At 45.0% G+C, this 22852-nt stretch overlaps 1 protein-coding gene across 1 annotated transcript in view; it reads left to right on the forward strand.

The window, feature by feature from the left end:
• The first annotated feature begins 856 nt into the window (after positions 1-856).
• The window catches only part of LRRC32 (leucine rich repeat containing 32), a 156640-nt gene continuing 134644 nt past the window's right edge, over positions 857-22852 (forward strand). The window contains exon 1 of the mRNA XM_078658519.1: positions 857-996. The gene's annotated coding sequence lies outside the window, so the exon portion shown is untranslated. The remainder of the gene's footprint in view (positions 997-22852) is intronic.

Consider the following 22852-nt stretch of genomic DNA (forward strand, 5'->3'; position numbering starts at 1 on the left):
TTCATGCAGATGGTTGGTGGGTGTAAAGCTGAGCAATGCTTAGGTTCCTGTCCTGAAGAGATGTGGCCCCACAGTTCGGCTGGCTCTTCGTACTGAAGCTGGGCCACAACTGATCTGCGTATGGTTGGTCCCCTGAATGCCATATATGAGCACAAAAACGATGCTATGGAATGAGGCCCACAGTAGTTATCAGTGGCAGAGATTCATTTGAGCATTCCTTGCATCGCTTAAATCACTTTTTGTGTTGTGTTCCTCATCTGCAAAGGTGCAGGTTCGTAGCTAATCCACACACATTCCCAAAGAGTTTCAACAATGTTGTACAAAAACGACGAACATAACTCATCCATGTATAAATTAGACGTAAAAACATCATACACCTCTAAATCTTGGTAATGTATGGGGATGAAGACGTTATTTACTATTTTTCTGCATAGAAAACTATATTCCAGATGGGGAAATGTTTTAAAAAACTATAAGGCACATGTGCACATGTGCACTTTCACCGTAATTGTAAATTGGTGAATGCCTGCTGGTGTGTACATCTGCCACTTTAAGGGTAGATGTACACAGAAGAATCTGCCATTCTCACAGATTTAGGAGCAAATACCCTTTTTTACAACATCAACTACATCTTTGATAGATAATAAGCCAAAATGACAAACGACCATTATTACCTCCATGTAATAGATACCAGCTTGTGTCCCTCAAGAGAAGTCACCAGTAGTTGCTATCAATTAAAACATGGCTAGCACTTGGACCTGGCAGACCGCAGGATCCTGGAAGGACATAACGAAAACCAGACAGCGGCCAATTAAAGGAAATACGGATCCGAGCTGCAGAAAAATGCCAAAGTTGCTGCTCGTGAAGCTGCAGGGGCTGCTGAGAGTGAGAGTGCGAGCCATGAGTAGAGCTGGAAACAGAGGGAATGAAATTAATGAACTTTCTTCAAACATGACCAGCGACTTCTGAGACGCAGAATAACCGACCCAAACCAAGGTAGATGCATTATTTACGCATGCAGACTGTTTCTCTTATGAAGTATTTTCGGCTTGAACAACAAGCATTGGTAAATGCATTGGGTTCTGCCTATGGGATCACTACGATGGGTTTATTTTGATTAAAAAGTAAACGTATGCAGAAAAGATTTTCCTGGACATGTGTGCAACCTGTCGTTTTTACGTTTTTTTTAATTGAAGGGTATACAGTTGCCATGCATTGCCCATTTTAACTCATGAGAATTCTGCCAAACTAAAAAGTTCGTTTTAATCTATTTCACTTTTTGCAAAGCGCTTCTTGCCACTGTTAGCTGCTTCGCGGCGCTCTGTCAGGGGAGGATGCGAGGTGGAAAGTGTTTGCATACAGGCGCTCCTGGCGCACCTCAGTAGTCCCACGGATCCTTCTCTACAACCTCCTTGGGGTCGTCTTACAAGTGGTCGAGGGCAGGTGGTGGTCGGTGGCCGGGGTTGCGCTGGTGGTGGGGATCAGTGGCTAGGCGCTTCAAACAGGAGCGGCTGTGTGACGGGGGACGACAGTTTCATGCGTCTGACGGGCAGAATCACGACAGCAGAGAACTGCTTCAGTAGCGTGAGTCGGACATCTCAATCGCGAGAAAAAAATGACCCAAAAGGAATGTATCTGTTTAGTTGGGATACGTCACTTTTCTGTCATTTCGCGCGCATACAGGCTGGGAGAAGAGAGCTGCGAAGTAGCGAGTTCAGGTGAGAACCACCCAGATGGCCCATAGCTGGGGCCCCTGGAATTATGCGGCAGGGAGGGCCACATTATGTTGCAGTGTTGTCCAAAGTGCGCGACAACAAAAGGCCCATTATGCAATGTAATGCAGCACTTTTATAATAGTATTACCTCAGTATTTTGTCATTTTACTCATTCATACATACAAATGTGAGTGTGGGTGATTCTATAAGATTTAAGAACTTATGGGTGGATGAATGAATGGCTGAATGAATGAATGAAAGCGAGTTCTGGTTCGAAGGGGCACGTGGGTTTCCAGTTTCTTAGATCTCCCCCCACTCTTATGAAAGTCTAGGGATACATTGGGGTTCAGTGGGCCCTTCCCACATGGGGCTCCAGCCATTGCCACTGCACCTGTTTTGCTAATGACCGTTACTCTCTGGAAGTGGTTGGTCTCCAAACTTAAATGCACGAGGCATGCTCAGACCCTTTAATTATAAAGTGAGCAAGGGCTGTGAGCAACTCAAAGTATTGAACTAGAAGTAAGTAACATGTAAAGTTTGAACTTAAAATACGAGTTTTCTCATAGTCCTAAAAGTGAAAGTTGGAATTGAAGATATCACACATTTCTTGATGTGCGCTTCCATCCTGAGGGAAAGGGGTTTCCACGTCCCTTGACGCGGCTCCCAGTAGCAAAGCAGCATCTTTCCACCCATTGCTGCTTCTAGGCCAGGCTTCCTCAGTGAGTACCTCACGAACTACTGTAAGAAGCTCTCCCGCGTGCACACACGGACTGCGAAATTAGAAGCTTTTGGCTGGTTGAATTATTATGTATCCCAAAATTCAAGACGAGAATGTGTGCATTTTCAGAACTCATTAGCTGATGTTTGGAGAAAATGGCTAAACTTTAGAACCATATTTAAAGCTGATATTTCAGGGAATAATCATAAGACATTGGGGCGACCTATTCATTAACTCCTTCGGTGCACGGCTGCGTGCCGCGCACGTGCGGTTAATTCCCCACCTGTGCGGGAGAATTAATCAGTGGGCGGAGTCTCGTCATGAGCACAACTCCACTGTGAGTCATGATGAGCTGAGCTCGTCACGAGCACAGCAGCGCCGCGGACCCCCCCCTCCGCTCCGTTGGGGAATTACCCCCGCAGCTAAGGGGTTAATAATATTACCTTTGTGCCGGGGGGGGGGCATTGCAGTTGTGGCTGTTACATTCTACTCACCAAGAGGCATTGCACATTGACAAAGTCTTCTTTCCGTTGCTGCTGACATAGGTGATGATACAGGAGGTGATCACCGCTCGTGATCTTGCAAACGGTGCCCATTTTTGTATACTTTTCTGATGTGGTCACTATTGCAACACTAATCATAATATTAATAGCTCGGGATGATTTAAGCCCAAGGAAGTGAGCGGTGCGCTGACTGGATCCTCGCGGCGGGTTCGCCCTTGATGACGTTGGGCCCTCCGAAGCCATCATCAGGTTCGAGGCGGCGCCGGTGCACAGCCCTTCGGGATTCTCAGCAGTGAGCATGCATGGGTTCGGATCCCTTAAGGGTGTGAATAGTTTTATATTTATATTGTTGCTGGGCTTGTACCAAAGTTTGTCAGGATAACATGGATAATGTCTACCCATGCTTTTAATGTCTAATGACTTTACTTACCTGTAGTTCCTTCCACAGATTTTTAGTGTATGGAGTATGTTATTCCTCACCTCAATTTTTATGAATGTCTAATCTTTTTCTCCTGTTCTAAATCAGTTTTGTTCTAGTTAGAGACTCTTTAATGGTCTCAGTTTGCAGACCTCCCTTCCGGGATGGTAAGCTTTGGTATATGATTCTAAAGTAAGGAATCTGTGACTAGATGCCTCTATCAGATGAACAAGTTACTTACCTTGAGTTACGGATTATCTGGTAGAGAGGGTGCCCACTATTGTACACTTGTTTGATGTGGTCACTATTACGACTCTAATAATAATATTAGCAGCTCAATGATTTTCATTGATCATGAGTAGCTCTTATTACGGAAAAGGTTGGAAACCCCTAGTCTCGGCCAAGACTAGGTGCTACCATCAGAGGGCGCCAGGGTACACCTGCAAGAAGTAATGGTTGCTCCCATGCTGGAGGAGGTGTTGGTAAGGTGTAGAGGTATAGTCAGAGTACCCAGGCCTGCCTCACTACCTTTTTCAACCATTACAGTTAATTCAGAACCTAGCAGCTCATCTTGCTTGTGGCGGCCCAGATTCAGTCACTAATGCCCCCTTCTCCAGTCTCCGAGTTAAAGGATGAATGCAATCAAAGGTTCTCTGCAATGTATGGGCTTCAGACTCACATTATGGAGCATCTGCTCTCCGGATATGCTTGTCCTCTCACTGCTAACCTGGGTATCTGGTCCAGGGTCGCCTGACGCAGGCTAATAGGTAGAAGGCTTTTGGTCTGCCCTGTTAGGACGTGGAATACATGTGACATGTATTATATTGTATTCCAATTGTATTTATATAGCGCTTACGACCCCGAGATGTTTAAGCGCTTTTCAGCAAATAGTATGCTACTCCAGAACCCAAAATGATTTAGCAGTGGAACAGTATAGGGAAATATAAATTGTTAATGCAAGCAATGGACATGTGAGTGTGTTAGTTGGATTTAATGGGATAGAGGAGGGAAGAGTCTAGAAAAGTGTTATTTGAGACATCAAGTTTGGGACGACCCAAAGGAGGGATAGAGGAGAAAAGAGTCTAGATTTTTTTATAAGAGAAAATCATAATAGAAAAAGTTATGATTGGGATGAGTAAAAGGAGGGATGGAGGGAAGAGTCTAGAACGTGTTATTTGGGAGATCATAGTAGTAAAAGGAGTTTGGGGTGAGTCAAAGGAGGAATAGAGTAGGGAGGAATCTAGAAAGAGTGATTCGGAGATAATAGTAACAATAACGTTTGGGATGAGTCAGAGTGGAGGAAGAGGCTATATCGAGAGAGGTATAGGATGAGAAATAGAGTGGTGCATTGGAGAGAGTTGAAGTTTTTTTGTTGTTGCTTTTTTCTATAGTAGGACTTATGTAATAAATATACAGATGCATAACTACATAGGAAGGTATAAATATGTCCAGAAAATAATAAATAGATATAACGTTGTGTTATATAAAGTTCCATATGTGCATGTATGGATAAATACTGCCTTAGTAAATTTAGGTGCTTGATTACAACTCGGCTATAATTTCAAGTGTTTACACCACCTTCACCTATGATCCAGTCATTAAGTTTTTGTACTTAAGCGCCAAGAAACCCTTGGGCGTACTCTCCATACGAGTGTTTATAACAATAAGTGGTACAAATGTCACTTTATCTATGGAAGGGTCCTAGAGCAAGACTTGTTGTAATCTCAGTGATCGAATACAATATGCATTCCTGCACTATGTCACTGAAAATCTCACGAAGTGTTGCAGGGAGTCTTCTGTTCTTAGTTCAAACATGGCTGGTGTGGGGACCCCACTCAGATGAGTTGTTGTCTTGAATAGAACAAGGGATGCTGGAATTATGCGGCAGTGCAGGAGAGTTGCCCACATTATGCAGCAAGAAAAGGCAAATTATGCAGCATAATGCGACACATTTGGTAATAGTATCATTTAATTATTTTGTCATTTTGTACTCACAGAACCCCTGTCTGGGCAAAGATTATACGGCAAATGTGGCACATTCATAATTATGCGGAAACTACTCCAGCCGTAGAATTGCATAATTCCAGTGGCTCTAAATGAAAGGTCGGAAAAATCCTAGGTTGAGACATTTATTCCATCTCTAATATGGGTTGAGTCAGGCGACTGTGGAAATGAGAAGGTAGGATACGCGCATATACCAAAGGCGCAGAGAACAGACACACCCCACCCTTCCCTTTCAAGCAGGGTGGGCTGGCCATGACTGGGTCCCGTCTCAACCCCCTCACTGTGATTCACCCCGACCCTCGCACAGGGCTCTGTGGCGTCACAGTCCAGCGATTGCAATATTTGGATATGTTTTATCATGAACACACCGCTATTCACCAAGGGCGGTGCGACAGGATACAGTTTTAAAGGCAGGGAAATGAGCCATCAGGATAAGGGCCAAGGAAATCTCGGCAGTCAAGCAGATGCTTCCTGAACTCCGTGCACCCCAGGAGCCCCCGCCCCACGCTTACGAGGCAGGCAGATTTGAGCTCTATCAGCCAGATTCATGAAGCAAAAATCGGCTAGCAAAGGGGGATTCTGCGAATCTGGCCCTTTGCGAGCGCTTTTTTTGCATTTGGGATTCATCATCCCAAATGCAAAAATCGCAAATTTTGAAATCGCTAAATTGCGAGGAATTGCATTTGGCCCATAGGAATGAATGGGGAGTCATTCCTTATTTGCGATTAGCAAATAGCGAATCGCAAATAAGGAACCAGTAGAAATTGCTATAAATTTTGCGATTTCTACATGCATCCCGTTTTGCGAGTCTTTAATAGCAATTCCTTAATAGTCGCTATTAAGGACTCGCAAAAGAGGAGCATGATGAATCTGGGGGTATATCTGCCTGTAGAGATAGATACCAATGTCGCAATAATGCGGGGGGAAGCGGCTTGGGGGTGAATCCCTGTTTTTTTTGTGTTTTTTTTCTTGGCTATGTATTCACACTCCATATGAAGCATCACTGCAAAAGTGCACTGTTTTTATAGCGCTTACTGCTACGTATCGCGTTTATTTAGCGCTGCAATTAACAGGTTTTACAGTTAACCGACATTTTCCCGCTCATTTTGGCAGCAGTGCAAGGACAAACCAGGCAAGTAAGTCACACAGTGAAGAAAGTCAATTCATCCCGTATCATTCGGGAGAGAGGATGTGGCCTCACGGTCAGAAATGCTGACTTTTGAAGTCCCGGCGTGCGCTCAGAAGCCCGTGATTCTAGACAAATCAGTTCATCGTCCCGTCCTCATAAAAATTTAAAAATGCAAATCTGATCTTGTGTAATGTAGCCTGGTGCTCATGTAAAGGACTCTGATCCCTTTCGTTTAAGTTCGCGCTGTATAAAACTGGAAAAAACATTAGTCGTATGTATACATGACATCACTCATGTAGACAGAGCTTCATCCAGTGAGCTCGAAGCCCTTGCAAGGTGCGCATTTCCAACCTCGTGACTCGGCTCTTTTGTTTTTGACTACATTCCGAGTTTTACAGCCTCTCTCGGACGTGGAAGCTTCATTTGACCTCCTGTGAGGGGCCGGCTGGAGAGGGCAGTGGGGGTGAAAGGCATTTGTCAGAGTTCTATCCTGGCTTGGAGGAGTTTTCAGAAGTCAAGGATGGACAGAGCTAGACAGGGTCACGCCTTTCATCCACACCCAGCAGCGCACCAGGGCAAACAGCTAATGGACACACAAGAATATACAAACTAAATGGTCAAACTCATAGAGTAAACATATGTGTTTACAAGGCAGATAGACACATGTGGAAGAGATAACAAAACCGAGTGCAAATGGTGTTTGCACCAAGCAGCACTCACTCATGGTTTGCTCTACTTTCGCTCCACTCCAGCTCCTAGCTGGTGGTAGATGTACCTGCAAAATAATAAACATGGTTGTTAAGGGACACAGAATAGGCACAAATAGCATGTGTGCATGTTGTTCCCATTCTATGTCAGGATCTGTAAATCAGGTGCTCAAACACAATAGTGCAGATTTATTATTTTATAGTGCAACATAGTCCCATAGTGAAAAGGTGTCTGTGATATATAGCATGGTTACGTGAAGGATACTTTCAAGTGCAAAATACTTTTCCTAGACTAACTTTGAAACTTTTCACCCATTCTATGTGTACTGTATAGCACTGCACACATGCCATTTGTATAAAATGTTACGAGTAATGAAAATATTTCTCATTCTTAATGCTTGCCTCAAGGAGGCTTTAATTTTTGGTTCAAGGCCCTGTCCATCAATTTTAGGAAACAACGTGTTGCATAAAAAATATGGGTGGTAGCATGGGTACACCCCAGGACCACCCACGGAAGCCCCCCTTGATGCAATGTAACACCAAGCAGCATAAATATGTATTTGCTTTACTTTTAAGACTATTTTCTGCACTGGATATCAAATAATTTATCACAGTACCCAATTTTACTCATCGGGACTATTGGTGATTTTTTACATCGCGCCTGAGCCTGTCACTAGCAAGATCTTTCATCAATTAGAAAAACCTAATAAAAAGGGCTTAGAGCCCACCCATCACTTACCACTGGTTGGTTTTATTGTCACTCTTGCTTCCTCCCTTCTCATTGGTCAGCGCAGGCCAGTTTTACTTTCTCTCCTTGTGTGTTTATCTCATCAATGGAGAATGGACGTAGTACTGATTAATACCTTTATTAGTATCTTTTCAAGTGGAGTGCTTGATTTACAAGAGTTCACATCGATGTTGCATATTGGGTATACATACCCTTTACAATTAAGTGCATCAATTGTGTACCATTTCTAAGTTTGATGCATGTGACAATTGTTCAATTACATTAAGGAGAGGATGTGGCACTATGGCCAGAGCTGCCAACTTTGGGACAAGGGAACTAGGTTCAAGTCTCATCATTGGCTCAACATCCTGTGATTCTAGACAAATCACATCATCTCCCCATACCAAATAATTTAATCTCCCAATGCCCAAAACATGAATATGACCTTGTGTAATGTAACTCGTGCTCATGTAACGCACTCCAATATCTTTGGGGAGAGTTTGCGTTTTATAAAACTGCAGAAGAAAAAAAACGGAGCTTTTAATGCAGTGTTTTCAACTTTGCAGTCACTGTGTGTTTCATTTACTGTTTGACAATGTAACATTTTAACAACTGTACCTTATTTGTGAAAACTTTTGTATTTAAAAATATAAAGAATTGTTTGAAGTGTCTGAGTGAACCTTAAAAAAGATACTGGCATTAATCTTCACTCATAATTTACAGACGGTTAAATTTAGTTCCCGGGCCAATGCTGCTTGCCATAAATAGTTCAGGACTGCTTATTATAATAGTGGGTGTCCTTTAAAGGCACAGTAAGGAAAAAACAAACAAGGAAGACACCAACAATACAAGACAGCAGGAGTCCTGGGGTCTTTAATATTCAGGCCTCTGCAGATTTAACAAGCGTTGGTAAAGCCAACGTGTCTCATCTGTGCAAAATGTATTATCTTTGGCAATGTTTGTTCTTTTGCCCCATTGAACTGCAGCATGGCTGTTCTGCAGCATGGTTGAAAGCAAAAGAAAAAGGCACAATGACTCGGTCATTTATTTTTAAAATTTACTTTCAACCATGCTGTACAGCAGCTGTGCTGCTGTACAACGTGGCAAAAACAAAACATTGACAAAGCCAAATAATAGTTATTCGGCTTTGTCAATATTTTTTAAACCATGTTGTACAGCAGCACGGCTGATATGCAGCAAGGTTGAAATAAAATAAAAGGCACTATAACGTGACCAATGTAGACTTCATCAAAGCGCTTTTTAGGGCTCGGCCTACGTCACCACTTCGTCAGAAGTGGGGCGGAGCTCCGAGCCGTATTGTTACGGGGCTCAGAATAGTGAAGTAAAAATTCCTCACTGCACAAGATTTTTCCGTAGTTTATTTTGGCATCTGCATGCTAATTGGTCCTCACAGTGCTGTGTTTCTAGTAGCCTTCACGCAATAGGCCATATGGATTTTAGTGTGTGCACTTCCTGCATATTCTGTGCGGTTACGCGCAGGGGAGTGCAATAAATAGTCAATTACGAGCTGTCAGGGTGCCGAGGTAATTGAACCCAGATGTTCGGGGCGCGTTCACCAGTCTGCAGTGAGTTTGGTGGGCGCGCGTTCATCTGCATCCTTTCATGTGTAAGTGTTGGCCTTTGAAGAGCTGGCTTGGTTGTGCGCCGACAATGAGACACACAGTCTTCATTACCCCACAAAGTATGTAAGTGCGTTTGTATAGGAGACAGTAAAGTCCAGGTACGAAACGGAAATCTTTTCACTGGCTTACGAACAGTTCCACATTTTGCCGCATTCTCCTCATCTCATCAAAAGGGGCTCATGTCTTGTTCAGCAAAAAACAAAAACCTCCGAGAGTAGGAATGTGTTTCTGCATGGAGGGTCCGAGCAGCCGTGTTGCAACAGTTGTGCTTGTGTGTCTAACCTTGGGCCTCATGACAAGTAGGGTGATTTTAGGTGCAGGGATACACAGGCACTGCTGACACACACAAACACTGTTGACACACGGACACTGCTCACACACACAGGCACTTCTCACAGACACCGGCACTGTGCGCACACATAGGCACTGTTGACACACACAGGCAGTACATACACACACAGGCTGCTCACACACACCGGCACTGCGCGCACAAATAGGCACTGTTGACACACACAGGCACTACATACACACACCGGCACTGCGCACACACACAGGCGCACTGATCACACACAGGCACTGTTCACACACAGGCACTGTCCACACACAGGCACTGTTCACACACAGGCACTGTTCACACACAGGCACTGTTTACGCACACTGACACTGCTCACAAACACATACACTGCTCACACACACAGGCACTGTTCACACACACAGGCACTACATACACACACAGGCTGCTCACACACACCAGCACTGCGCTCACACATAGGCACTGGTCACAGTGCCTGCAGTGTGTGAGTGTGCAGGGTAAACAGTGTGAGTGTGCAGGGTGAACAGTGTGTAGTGAGTGCAGAGTGAGTGCGAGAGTTACTGTGAGTGCAGAGTGAGTGCGAGAGTGACAGTGAGTGCAGAGTGAGTGCGAGAGGCACAGTGAGTGCAAAGTGAGTGCGAGAGTGACAGTGAGTGCAGAGTGACAGTGAGTGTAGAGTGACAGTGAGTGCAGAGTGAGTGCAGAGTGACAGTGAGTGCAGACTGACTGCAGAGTGAGTGTGACTGCAGAGTAACAGTGACTGCAGAGTGACAGTGAATGCAGTGTGTGAGTGTGCAGGGTAAACAGTGTGAGTGTGCAGGGTGAACAGTGTATAGTGAGTGCAGAGAGAGTGCGAGAGTGAGTGTGAGTGCAGAGTGAGTGCGAGAGTGACAGTGAGTGCAGAGTGAGTGCGAGAGTGACAGTGAGTTCAGAGTGAGTGCGAGAGTGACAGTGAAAGTGCAGAGTGACAGTGAGTGCAGACTGACTGCAGAGTGAGTGTGACTGCAGAGTAACAGTGACTGCAGAGTGACAGTGACTGCAGTGTGTGAGTGTGCAGGGTAAACAGTGTGAGTGTGCAGGGTAAACAGTGTGAGTGTGCAGGGCGACAGTGTGTGAGTGTGCAGGATGAACAGTGTGTGACTATGCAGGGTGAACAGTGTGAGTGTGCAGGGTGAGCAGTGTGTGAATGTGTAGGGGCAGTGTGTGAGTGTGCAGGAAACGAACACTCAAACTAAGTCCACCACACACATAAGACCACACACACCATACACACACCACACACACATACACCACACACACACACACCATACACACACCACACACACATACACCACACACACATAACACATACACAAACCACACACACCTCACTCTCTCAACACCACACACTCGTCACCACTCACCACAACACATTCACCACCACACACTCACCCCCCCAGGCTCACCCCCACAGACTCACCACCACACACTCACCACTACACACAAAACAACACACACAACAACACCCCCCCAGCCGTCAATGAATGCTTTCACCAGGCACAAACACCAACAACCATCAATGTATGCTTTCACCAAAAACAAACATGACCATGCATCAGTGCCGCTAAACACCCACGCACACAACAAACAATGTCAGTGCAACTTTCACCAAACACACACACACACCAACAGCTGACAGTGCACCAGCCACTCTTTCAATTAGCACAATCATCAACTGCTGTCAGTGCACCCTTTCACCAACCACACGCATTACCATCCAGCTCTGTACGCTTGACAGCCACACTCAGTAACAGCTCTTACTGCACGCTACCACCAGTCATACACACCTCAAGCCACCACTACACGCTTCCACCAAACACACACACCAACAGCCATCACTGCACAATTCCTACAGGCACACACATCCACCACCCATCAATGCACACACCAATTGATAACGCATCCACCAATTAATATTGTACCTATCGCACTATGCTGCACTTTACCTTTTAAAGATAATGTGTTAAAGTACAGCATGCCACCATTGATAACATTCCAATCCAACACACATATCTCCAACACACACCACATGCTTCCGCTCCAAAAGACATGCCTAAAACACATTGCCATTTACAATGCCATTATCTCTAACTCAAACAAACCCGAGCCTTAATGCATTCCTAATGCTTGTTTTCATTTCCTTTCATCCATGCTGCACAGCAACCACGCTGCCATACAACATCGCTTTAAAAAACATCAGCAAGGCAACATAATAGAGCTATTTGGCTTTGTCAATTTTTTTTAGCCATGTTGTACAGTAGCACAGCTGCAGCTTGTTTGAAAGTAAATGAAACAATACCAACAGGTCTGGCTTAAGAATGCACCACGAGCCTGAACTAAAAATCCATGTAGGTTTATGACTGCCCTCCACCCATTTGTGCCCTGAACAGAGAAGGCCATTATAAATTATCTAGTTATCTAAGACACGTTAATAGCATTACAATGTCATGTGTGTGCCTCTTAAATTTCAACCTCAGGCAGCTGGATAAATAAACAAAATGATCACAGCTGTTCGGAGGGCAAGCACTTCTTTTGTGGAAGCACCCAACTTCTGCCCAATTGAAAATTTGCTCCTCGTTCCCAACATATGGGCGGAGCCAAAGCCCTTCTCTAATGATGCTCACACAATTGTCTGGGAACAGCTGCACTGTCAAGCCAGACCATTAAAAAGTGCTATGACGTGGTCAATGTTGACTCTCTGGTGGTTAAACAATATATCCAATGGGTTGCTTTTCTGTTGCTTCTCTGTTGCTCTTGGTTTTCTGGGTATGCTTGGAATAATACTCCTTGGTGGTTTAACAGCCCAGCCAATTGGTTGCTCCTCTGTAGCTCTGAGACAGAATGCACCTAATGCCCCTTTGTGGTTTAACAATGCCGCCTTTGAGTTACTCCAATGCTGCTCCAACGTTACTTCTGGGTACATTCCATATAATACTCCTTGGTGGTTTACTCCATTTGGGTTGCCCCTCTGTAGCTTCTGAGTAGATTATGTATAATGGCCCCTGGTGGTTTAACAGTGCCTCTGCTGAGCTGGTCTACTGCTGCTCCATTGTTCTTGGATTTCACATAAACTCTGAATGAATGAATAAATGAAGAAGCTTATAAAGTGCACAGCTACTTGGAGAGTGTCTCGGAGCTATTCCAACAGGAAACCTCTGGGAGAATTACTTCATTATGACCTAAACAGATATGTTTTTAAACTTTTGCAGAAGCCTTTTTCATTTTGCATGTCCCTAAGTTGAAATGGTAAATGATTCCAAGCTTTAGCAGCCCGAACTGTAAAATAAGTCCCCCCTGGCCTAACCCGCTTAAAGCGAGCAACCATCAGCCACCCATCACTAGAGCGGAGCACTCTTGTGGACAATACTGCTGCAGGCTGGCAGACAAATACTGCGGCTCGGTGCCATAATAAACACGGTGGACTAGAACTAAGGTTTTGAGCGAATTCTCTTTTTTATTGGCAATCAGAGAAGCTCAAGTAGATAGGAAGAAATCGAAGAGTGACGGGAGAGATTAAATAATAAGCAAACCCCCGCATTCTGCACCACCTGCAGACGCAGAAGAATATAATCAGGCAGGCCCAGAAAAAGGACATTGGTGTAATGAAGACACAAAATGACCAGGGCCTGCACAAACGATATCTGAGCCTCCAGAGGTAGGAAGGTCATGAACTTCTTTAGGGTTTTCATGATAAAGAAATCACTCCAAACACTATTCAATAAAATTATTACTTTCATACAGACTGCTGTCCGATGCATTGATCAATGGTGTATATACATTTGTGTTCATACTGGAACATGCTATTGGGTTGGCTGAGAAGCTTATAGAGGAAGCAAAAAAGTAAACAGTTGGAGATGCTTGTATCAATCTGAGGTGCATTCCATTTCATCAATTTTATCCTATCTGCACTGTTACAAACAGGGATCAAACATATTCAAATCAGTCCCACCAGAATTTCTAGCCCTTATCCCCTAGAATCAAACACACATTCTTTACTCTTATTGGGTCTTCAACATTGCCGAACCGTGAAAGTGAAATTCCTTGGTAAAGGGCATCTTTGAAGTATCCAATTTATTCCAATATTTTTCCAGTCCTTACTGATCCCTCTAGCATTCTAATAATTCTGGCCAGGCTTTAAAATGGCCAACGAGTGGTTCAGTCCCGAAAATGGGTGGCTCTAAAAGGGTGCCCTATTGTCATCTCACTTACAGATACCATCTTATATCACACTGGCATGGGGTATGGAACATTTTGCCGTGATCAGTGTGAGGCACCAGTCTCCTCAAAAAATCATATTGGCCTAACTCCACATGGTCGAGTTGTTTCATCCCAGAATTTTTTAGGATTTTCCCATTCAGTTACATGGACATAAAGTTACATCAGTATTTATTTATTTGAGAGGTTTATACAGCGCTAGCTAGACCTGAAGGTATCATGGCACTTTACAACAGTAAATGTTCATATCAAAGGTATGGTGTCATTTTAGGAGTGAGCAAGTTGGCTCGCAGGGTTGGTTCATGGTCATTCCTGGGGGTGATGGGCTGTCGATGAAGCAGATTATCCATACACTTGTGTTTCTGTGGGTATGCTCCAACTTCTGGCATATACATTCCAACCATGGACAAGTAAGTCTCTATCGGGAGCAGCAATGGCATTCAACATCACAAAATTGGTGTGGATATATAGAAAATACTTACTCCATAGGAAAAAAAATAATGTTCTTAATGGAGAAAAAAGAAGTTTCAAAATGCAAATACACTTGTGTGGTACATTAATGCTCACATGGAAATTTACCCATTGTAGAAACATGGAATTCAAAAAGAATTTCACGACTGCCCTTGGAAAACTGCGGCTGTTAACAGTTTCCTAGGAAATGTCCCAGAACCATCTGGAAAATCAGTATCAATTTGCTCCACATGTGGACATATGCTTAAGGAGATACTTTGCTAACAGTTTTTGTGAATCAGCCAAGTAAATAAATATATATCCTTAAATGTAGACATCACAAACACTTAGGAATGCGACCCACACATCGTTTTTTTGGAAGAAACACATATTCCCCAACTAAATTCTTACATTTTATGTGGCCAGATTAAGATATCCCAGTACTTCAGTAGCACACACGCAGTCTCCCGGAGGATCACATCTCTCAATGTCTTACTTTTGTGCTGAACACAAGGCACGCATTATTTTTGCCCACTCCTTTTTCTAGAAGCAGCGATTTTTATTTTGGTTAGTTTGTGATGACGTTGTTTGTAACCCTGGCCTCGTGGAGAGCAGCCAATTAAAGCAATTTGCGGTCTGAAATCTTCCTTTGGGAAACGAACAAGTGGGATTTTCAGCATCATATTATGATTAGGCTACGCTGCAGAAACTCTTTCTCGATGCCCCATGGCGAGACACGAGCATGGACTTTCTTTTCCTTATCTATGTGATGTATGACCACAGAGACCTAGGCATAGATGCATCAAGCTAAAATCCGCACGCAAAGGGGCAGATTCTCAGAATCTGCCCCTTTGCAACCGGTATTTTGGCATTTGGGATGCATCATCCCAAATGCAAAAATCGCAATTTAAGAAGTCGCAAAATTGTGATTACTTGCATTTAAGGAATCTCAAATTGAGATTCCTTAGATGCAATGCATTAAAGTAAAAAAAAATAGCGATTTCGCTTATAGGGGTCGCAAATTACCATGAAGTTGAACTTCATGGTAATTTGCAAAAACTTTGAAAAAATACAAAAAAAGGGAATTTTTCAGAGTTCCATTTTACACACAAACATCCCCTTAGGGCATGTGTGTGTGCAAGATGTACCCATATGCAGATTTCAGGGGTGCAACAGGGTGTCCTTTTGACATCCTGGCACCCTAGAAATTGCAATCTCAATTTGCGATTCTCTAACTGAGAATCGCAAATTGAGATTGACTTCCCATTCATTCCTATGGGCCTCTAGGCCCATAGGAATGAATGGGGAGGTATTCCTTAATTGCTTGTCGCAATTTGCTTGTCGCAATTAAGGAATTTTAAGAAATCGCTATTTTTTAAACAATTTCCTCTTGCATAGCATTTTGCTATTCCTTATTAGCGAATTGTTATTTTTCGCTAATAAGGAATCGCAAAATGGATGCTTGATGCATCTGGGGGTATATGTTGTATGGATCGCTGTCAGTTTCCCCTATGATGAAGAAATATGTCTCTTAAACCCTGACGTCCACTAGTGAGTGTGCATATGCACACTGACTTCCTGCCATTTTAGTTTCGCAGCTCGCCCCAAACAAATGTGGCCCCCATTATTGGACTAAATTGCCAATGGCTCATGTTTGCAAACCGGGGAAGCTTTGTACTTGTAAAAACACGCTGTATATTTGTTTTGTAAGATATGGAAACTGCATGGATTTGAGCTTCCTGGAAGCAACCATTGTTTTAATTACACGGAAATCATTAGTAAATACCGACCCCCAAACAGCCAAAAACATGCCCGCACACTGACCTATCAGACCAGCCCTTTGGACATTGCTTGATTGCTCGATAGGCCAGAAAGGCAAAGCAAATGTGACCCCTCTACTTCTGGGGTACCAGATAGAAATACTGCTACTTACTTACCGGAGGTCCAAATGTGTGCAGAATTTTAATTAATTAGAACACCAGTGTTCCATTTATTGAAGCTACCTGTCTTTCCATGCCCTACCAACTCCACTGAGCATGTGGACTCATTGTGTATACACACACACACACACACACATGTTTATTTATTTTGCATTTTTATATAGCACGGACATCACCTAAAGGTGTTAGTGTGCTTTACAATAAAACAGGTTTCATTTCAAGAGATACAAAGTTACAAACTGTTGCTAGTTAATATGATTACAAAAGGTAAACATTGGCGAGTAGAAACATAGGGATACTTGCTCGTTTCCATCATAGCAAAGGCATGGACTTACAAATTGTTAGAGGAGGGAGGTGGTATAGGTAGTAGCGGCAAAGTTAGGTTAAGTGAGACAGAGGTAGTCCAGTTAGTCTCGGTCTCGGGGAGGGTACATTATTATGAGGGAGTTTGGCTAAGGAGGTAACTGCCCAAATGTCTTTGTAGGAGAAGGTCTTCCTGCTCCATTTTGAAGATCGGCAATGAGATGGTAGTGCGTAGTTTTGGGGGTAGGAACTTCCATATTCTGGTCGCACTACCCAAGAAAGATTGTGCCACGAGTCACTCCTTTGTAAAGGTCGGAGGCTCTAACAGCATAGCTTCAGCAGCTCGCAATGGTCTTGTGCCTCCCAAAAGCCTCAGTTTGTTCTCTTGATAGCGAGGAGTGGATGTATGCAAGGCCTTGTGGGTGATACAGGCGTTCTTATATTTCACCCTGGGTTGTATGGGGAGCCAGCGAAGAGTGACAAGCATAGGTGAGATAATCTTATTTTTTTTTTGTCCAATAGATGGAGCGAGCCGATGAGTGTAGAACTGATTTCAGAGGGGTGAGGTTTGTATTTGGGAGACCTTTCAAAAGAGAGTTACAATGGTCGATACTGAGGAGAGCCAGTGATTGATCAAGAGATTTCAGATCTTGCTCAGGAATGTAGCAGAGGATTCCTTGGAGAAGACATAGTTGATATCGTGCATTGCTGGTAATGGTGCTGATTTGGGTTTAGCAGCTGAGCCTTTTATTTAGAATGTTCACCAGAGCTTTGCCGCTGTCAATGATGATGGCTTTGCTGTTAAGGATGTTGAGTGTATCTATCCAGGATTGTACAAGCGGTGGTGAATTTGAAGAGTAATTTGGTTTTGTAAGGGTTCCGTTTTAATTTGTGAGAAGTCATCTAGTCTTGAACGGATTTAAAGTAGTGGCAAGACGAGAGGTGTCATTAGTGGATGAGATTTTTAGGTAGAGTTGGGTGTCATCTGCATACTGATGAAAGAGGATTTCAGAATTCCTTAGTAGGACTCCAAGAGGCTCAAAATAGGGGTTGAACAATGTAGGAGCCAGGCTAGAACCCTGTGGCACTCCTTGGTTTACAGCCTTCGTTGAAGAGAGACAATTGTCAGGTTTTTTTTTTTTGTAACTTTTTATTATATAACACAAAAGGAAACAACACATCAAACATACAATCAAGGCAATACAGTAATAATACAGCCATTAGGTCTGCGCTCAAGGAGGACAGGAGAAAAAATTCTTTGAATACAGATGAGGGGAGGGTGCCAAAGGTAGAATTGCATATGAACAGCACAATATACCACAGCTAGAAGGAATGTAGGTCAGGGGGACTGGGAAGGACTGGGAATAGCAGTGAGTGGGGGCGTACAGATATCTCCACGGTATGAGTTCCACGGGTTCCAAATCTTCCCTCATTTTTTGGGCCTGCCTCTTGCCATATACACTGTCTTCTCCCTGAACATGCACCAGTCCAGACTCTCCTTCCAAGCAGTCACTGTAGGCGGCCTCGGGGACCCCCACAACTGTGCAATATCCCTCTTCGCAACCATATTGGCCAGAGTCACCCACCGAAGCTGCGACACGTCATAATCATTCGGACCCCACACATTCAATAAACATTGTCGGGCTTCCGGCATCATCACAACACCCGTTACTTCATCCATCACCTCATGTATACGTTTCCAAAATCGCACCACCTCAGGGCATTCCCATATGATATGGCGATAGGTGCCGAGGAGACCACACCCACGCCTACACATGCCATCCGTGGAATAGCCCATATGGATCAGACGGGGACCGGTGACAGATTCTGTGGAGGATCTTGAGTTGGACCAGACGGAGGCGGGCCGGAATCGCCACCTCCCTGGGAGAGGAGATCGCGGACTGCCAGTCCTCATCATCCAGTTCAATGCCATCAGCAATCCAGGCTTCACGAAGGCGATCGAGCAGACTCGATCGGTCATTAATCATTTTCTTATAGAACAGCGAGATAGTACTGTCTGGCACATAACCGTCTAGTATATGATCTTCGAGGGGGGAGGAATCCGGAATATCACTACCCACTGGCAACACAGAGTTCAGAGCATGGCGTGCCTGGACATAACGAAATTTTTCCCTGTCACTCAGCTTATACTCTATTTGCAGATCCGAGAAGGCCTTCACCCCTCCTTTAACCCAGAGATCACGCACTTTACTAATACCAATCGTGTCCCATTTATCAAATCCCTTCGTCTTCCATAGGCCACCCAACTTCGCAGAGGCATAGAGCGGAGTTGCACCAGTTAATTTATCACTCCAGCCCATAGCCGCCATTGCGCTATGCCATACCCGCACGGCTATAGCGGTAGGTCCTGAGAGTTGTGAACGGGAGGGTCCCGAATAAAGCGCCCTGTAGTAATCACCACCCGGTAGCAGCCACTTATCCATTTCAAATGCTGGATTCAACGCCGGGCCATACATCCCGTGGTTGATGGCAGCAAGGTGGGAGGCCCAATAATACCTACAAATATCCGGGAGCGCTATACCGCCATCATACCAGGGAAGTGTCAATTTTGAAAGAGCGATGCGTGAACGTCCGTCCCATATTAATTGCCTCTGCAACGATTCTACTTCCCGAAAATATTTCGATGGGATGACATCAAAACTATTCTGAAGTGCGTAGAGGAACCGCGGTAAGGACGTCATTTTAAAAAGGGCCGCACGCCCTAGGGGAGATAACGGTAATTTATGCCAACGCGCTACATCGGAGCGCAACCTTTGGAGTGGGGGGAGTAAATTACGTTCATAGCGAACCGCCGGATCCAACGAGATAAACACACCCAAATACTTAAAGCCAGACTGCGACAACTGGATCGGACAGCCCCGCGGCAAACGAGGGACATCCCCCGCAAGTACATAAACGTAGGATTTCGACCAATTAATGATAAGGCCCGAGTTCTTCCCGAAGGAGTTAAGTACGTCAAACAATACGTTGAGCGACTTTTGTGGAGATGTAAGGTATAATAAAATATCATCCGCGTATAAGGAAATGCGATCTTCGAATTCCGGCGTCCAGCGTATACCCTTCATCGAAGGTTCCCACCGTAGCCAAGCGGCGAGTGGCTCCAACGCCAAAGCAAAGAGGAGCGGGGACAACGGACAACCCTGCTGCGTGCCCCTCCCAAGAGTAAAAGGCACGTAGACACGGCCATTAACCACCACCTGTGCCAGTGGCATTTCATACAGGAGTTTGACCCAACCAATAAAACCAGCGCCAAATCCAAATTTGGCGAGTACCGCCCAAAGATAAGACCATTCTATTGTATCAAAGGCCATCGTGGCATCCAAGGACGCCAAGATGGCCGGTTCACGCAGCATCGGGGCCCTCGCGAGAACACCATGCAAACGTCGCAGATTTAATGCCGTGTTACGGTGCGGGATAAAACCGGATTGATCCGGATGAATCAGGTCGCTAATAACCGATTAGCAAGCAGTTTGGCGAGGATCTTGGCTCCGCATTTAAGAGCAAAATAGGTCTATAAGACAAGCAGCGATCCCGTGGCTTACCCTCCTTATGGATCACCACAATAGTCGCAAGACGCTGATCTCTGGGGAGGGAGCCACTGTTTCGCGCAGCCAAAAACATATCACGGACATAGGGAGCAAGAGTATCAGGGCGTAATTTATACAGTTCAACAGGAAGGCCATTGGTACCCAGAGCCTTGCCGGAACGAATGGAGCGTAGCGCGAGAGCCACCTCATCCACCGAGGGCCTGGCATCCAAACAGTCATGATCCAATTCCGACAAACATGGAAGTGCTATATCTCGAAGCAACAACTGCGAATCCTCCTCGGGCCTGTCAGACACCGAGGTATAGACCTCTCGAAAATAATCAGCAAAGCATTCAACAATTTCAACAGGGTCCGTTACACGCACACCACCACATGTCTCAATCACCGGAACCACTTGACTCGCTCTCTCCCTTCTGTCCAGTCAGGCAATCAATTTTCCCGCTTTATCACCCACATCATATAGCCGTTCCTGCTGTTCCCTACTCATCGTCTTTGCCGCATCAGTAACCAAAGTTTTATATTCTAATTGTTTAAGGCGGAGGACATGTAATGCTTCTCGAGACGCCCCTCGTTCCAATGTAGTCTCCAGGTCTGTGATTTCAGTCTCGAGCTGAACAATTGCCTCATTCTTACATTTCTTAGCACACCCCACCAAAGACAATGCCTGTCCCCTGATCACGGTCTTAAAAGCTTCCCATAATGAAACAGGCGAGGATACAGAACCAGCATTCTCAGTAAACTACAGATCAAATGATTTAATCAATTCAGTGCGAGTCTTAGGATTAAGAAGATACCAGGGGTTAATCGGGGCTACCCTCCCTTCGGCGCCGATGCTAAGATTAAAATGAAACCAAATAGGGGAATGGTCCGATATACCCCGGGCCAAGTGTCTAATCTCTCCAACCGAGGGGGACAGGGCAGCCGGTATCAGGATATAATCCAATCTAGAAAGACTACCATGAGCTCCCGAATGGAAAGTAAACTGTGTTTGCTCTGGATGCATTAGTCTCCAACAATCTATAAGTCCCAATGTTTCCAGGAAGTCTCCCAACCAGGCTTACGCAGCAGGAAGATCTCGGGGCGGATATCGGTCTATTCTGCCAGAAATGACGGAGTTAAAATCACCACCCAATATCAAAACACCCTCCGGTAGACCCAGAACCATCCGCCCCAGGTCCGTAAATGTCGTGGATTGTAAGCCCGGGGAGACATACACCGACACCAACGAAATTGGTTTTCCCTCCCACCGCCCAACAAGTGCAACATATCGACCCCTGGCATCAAGGATCACATCATCAATCTCGAGGGGGAGGGAAACCCTAAGCAAAATACCCACTCCTCTAGAACTAGATGTAAATCCGGAATGGGCAGCAAGACAATAACCCCGTCTATTAAGAGCGTGACAAGTATTTCCTATTAAGTGAGTCTCTTGTAGCAAAACGACATCAGGCGAAAGGCACCGCAACAGCTGCATAACCACCCCTCTCTTTATCCGATCACCCAACCCATTCACATTCCAGCATAATACCCTCAACCCTCTACCCCCCTCCAGATCCACAATGAACTCCCATCACAAAACGAGCATCACACCAATGTCAAAGATAATGAAAGTACCTTGCCTTGAAAAAGAAAAGACAAACAATCCCAAAACATGTCCCTCCCTCTCCCCAAGGCTCCCAACACAACTCCCCCCCACCCTGCACCCCTGCACCGACTCAAAAGCTACCCCAATTTGCAGTGTGCCTGTCGCCCTAACACTTACAAACAAAGAGCTAATCTACACAAAGAAAACCCCAGAGGAGGAAAGGGTCCCGCCAGCCCCGCTACCCCCCAAGATACGAATGGAATGATCAAAGAAGTCAGTGAGCCTCAGCTGGTCACGTGGAATAGTGTTCCGGACACAGGCACCATAATCATTCTTGGTCCATCAGTCTCCCCTCAGCACCACCAGCATGTTCCTGGCCAGCACGGCGAGCCGGCAAAGTGTCCAACCAGTCACTCGCTTCCTCAGGCCTGACAAAGAAGAATGTTCGATTGTCATATTCAACACGCAGCCGGGCCGGGAAAAACATAGCGTATTTTAGTTCCATGTCTCTTAGTCGCCGTTTCACCCCTTGAAATCGCATTCGTTGTTTCTGGACCGATTGAGAAAAGTCCGGATAAAAGTTCACAGCAGCGTTCTCGAACTGCGTAGGGCCGCTCGTCCGTGCCGCCTGCAAAATGGCGTCGCGATCTCTAAAGTTGAAGATCCGTGCAATAATCGGACGGGGAGGAAAACCGGACTTCGCCTGTCCCCCTGGCACTCTGTGTGCACGTTCAATGGCAAAGAATTTGCTCAGGCCTTTGGGTGCAAGATGATTAAGAATGAGGTCCTCCACTCGAAGATCAGTGGCGAGAGAACTAGAATCTTCCGGGACCCCAATAATACGCACGTTGTTGCGCCGTGCACGGCCTTCAAA

This window comes from Lissotriton helveticus, chromosome 8, assembly GCF_964261635.1.
Source record: "Lissotriton helveticus chromosome 8, aLisHel1.1, whole genome shotgun sequence".
Classification (NCBI taxonomy): domain Eukaryota; kingdom Metazoa; phylum Chordata; class Amphibia; order Caudata; family Salamandridae; genus Lissotriton; species Lissotriton helveticus.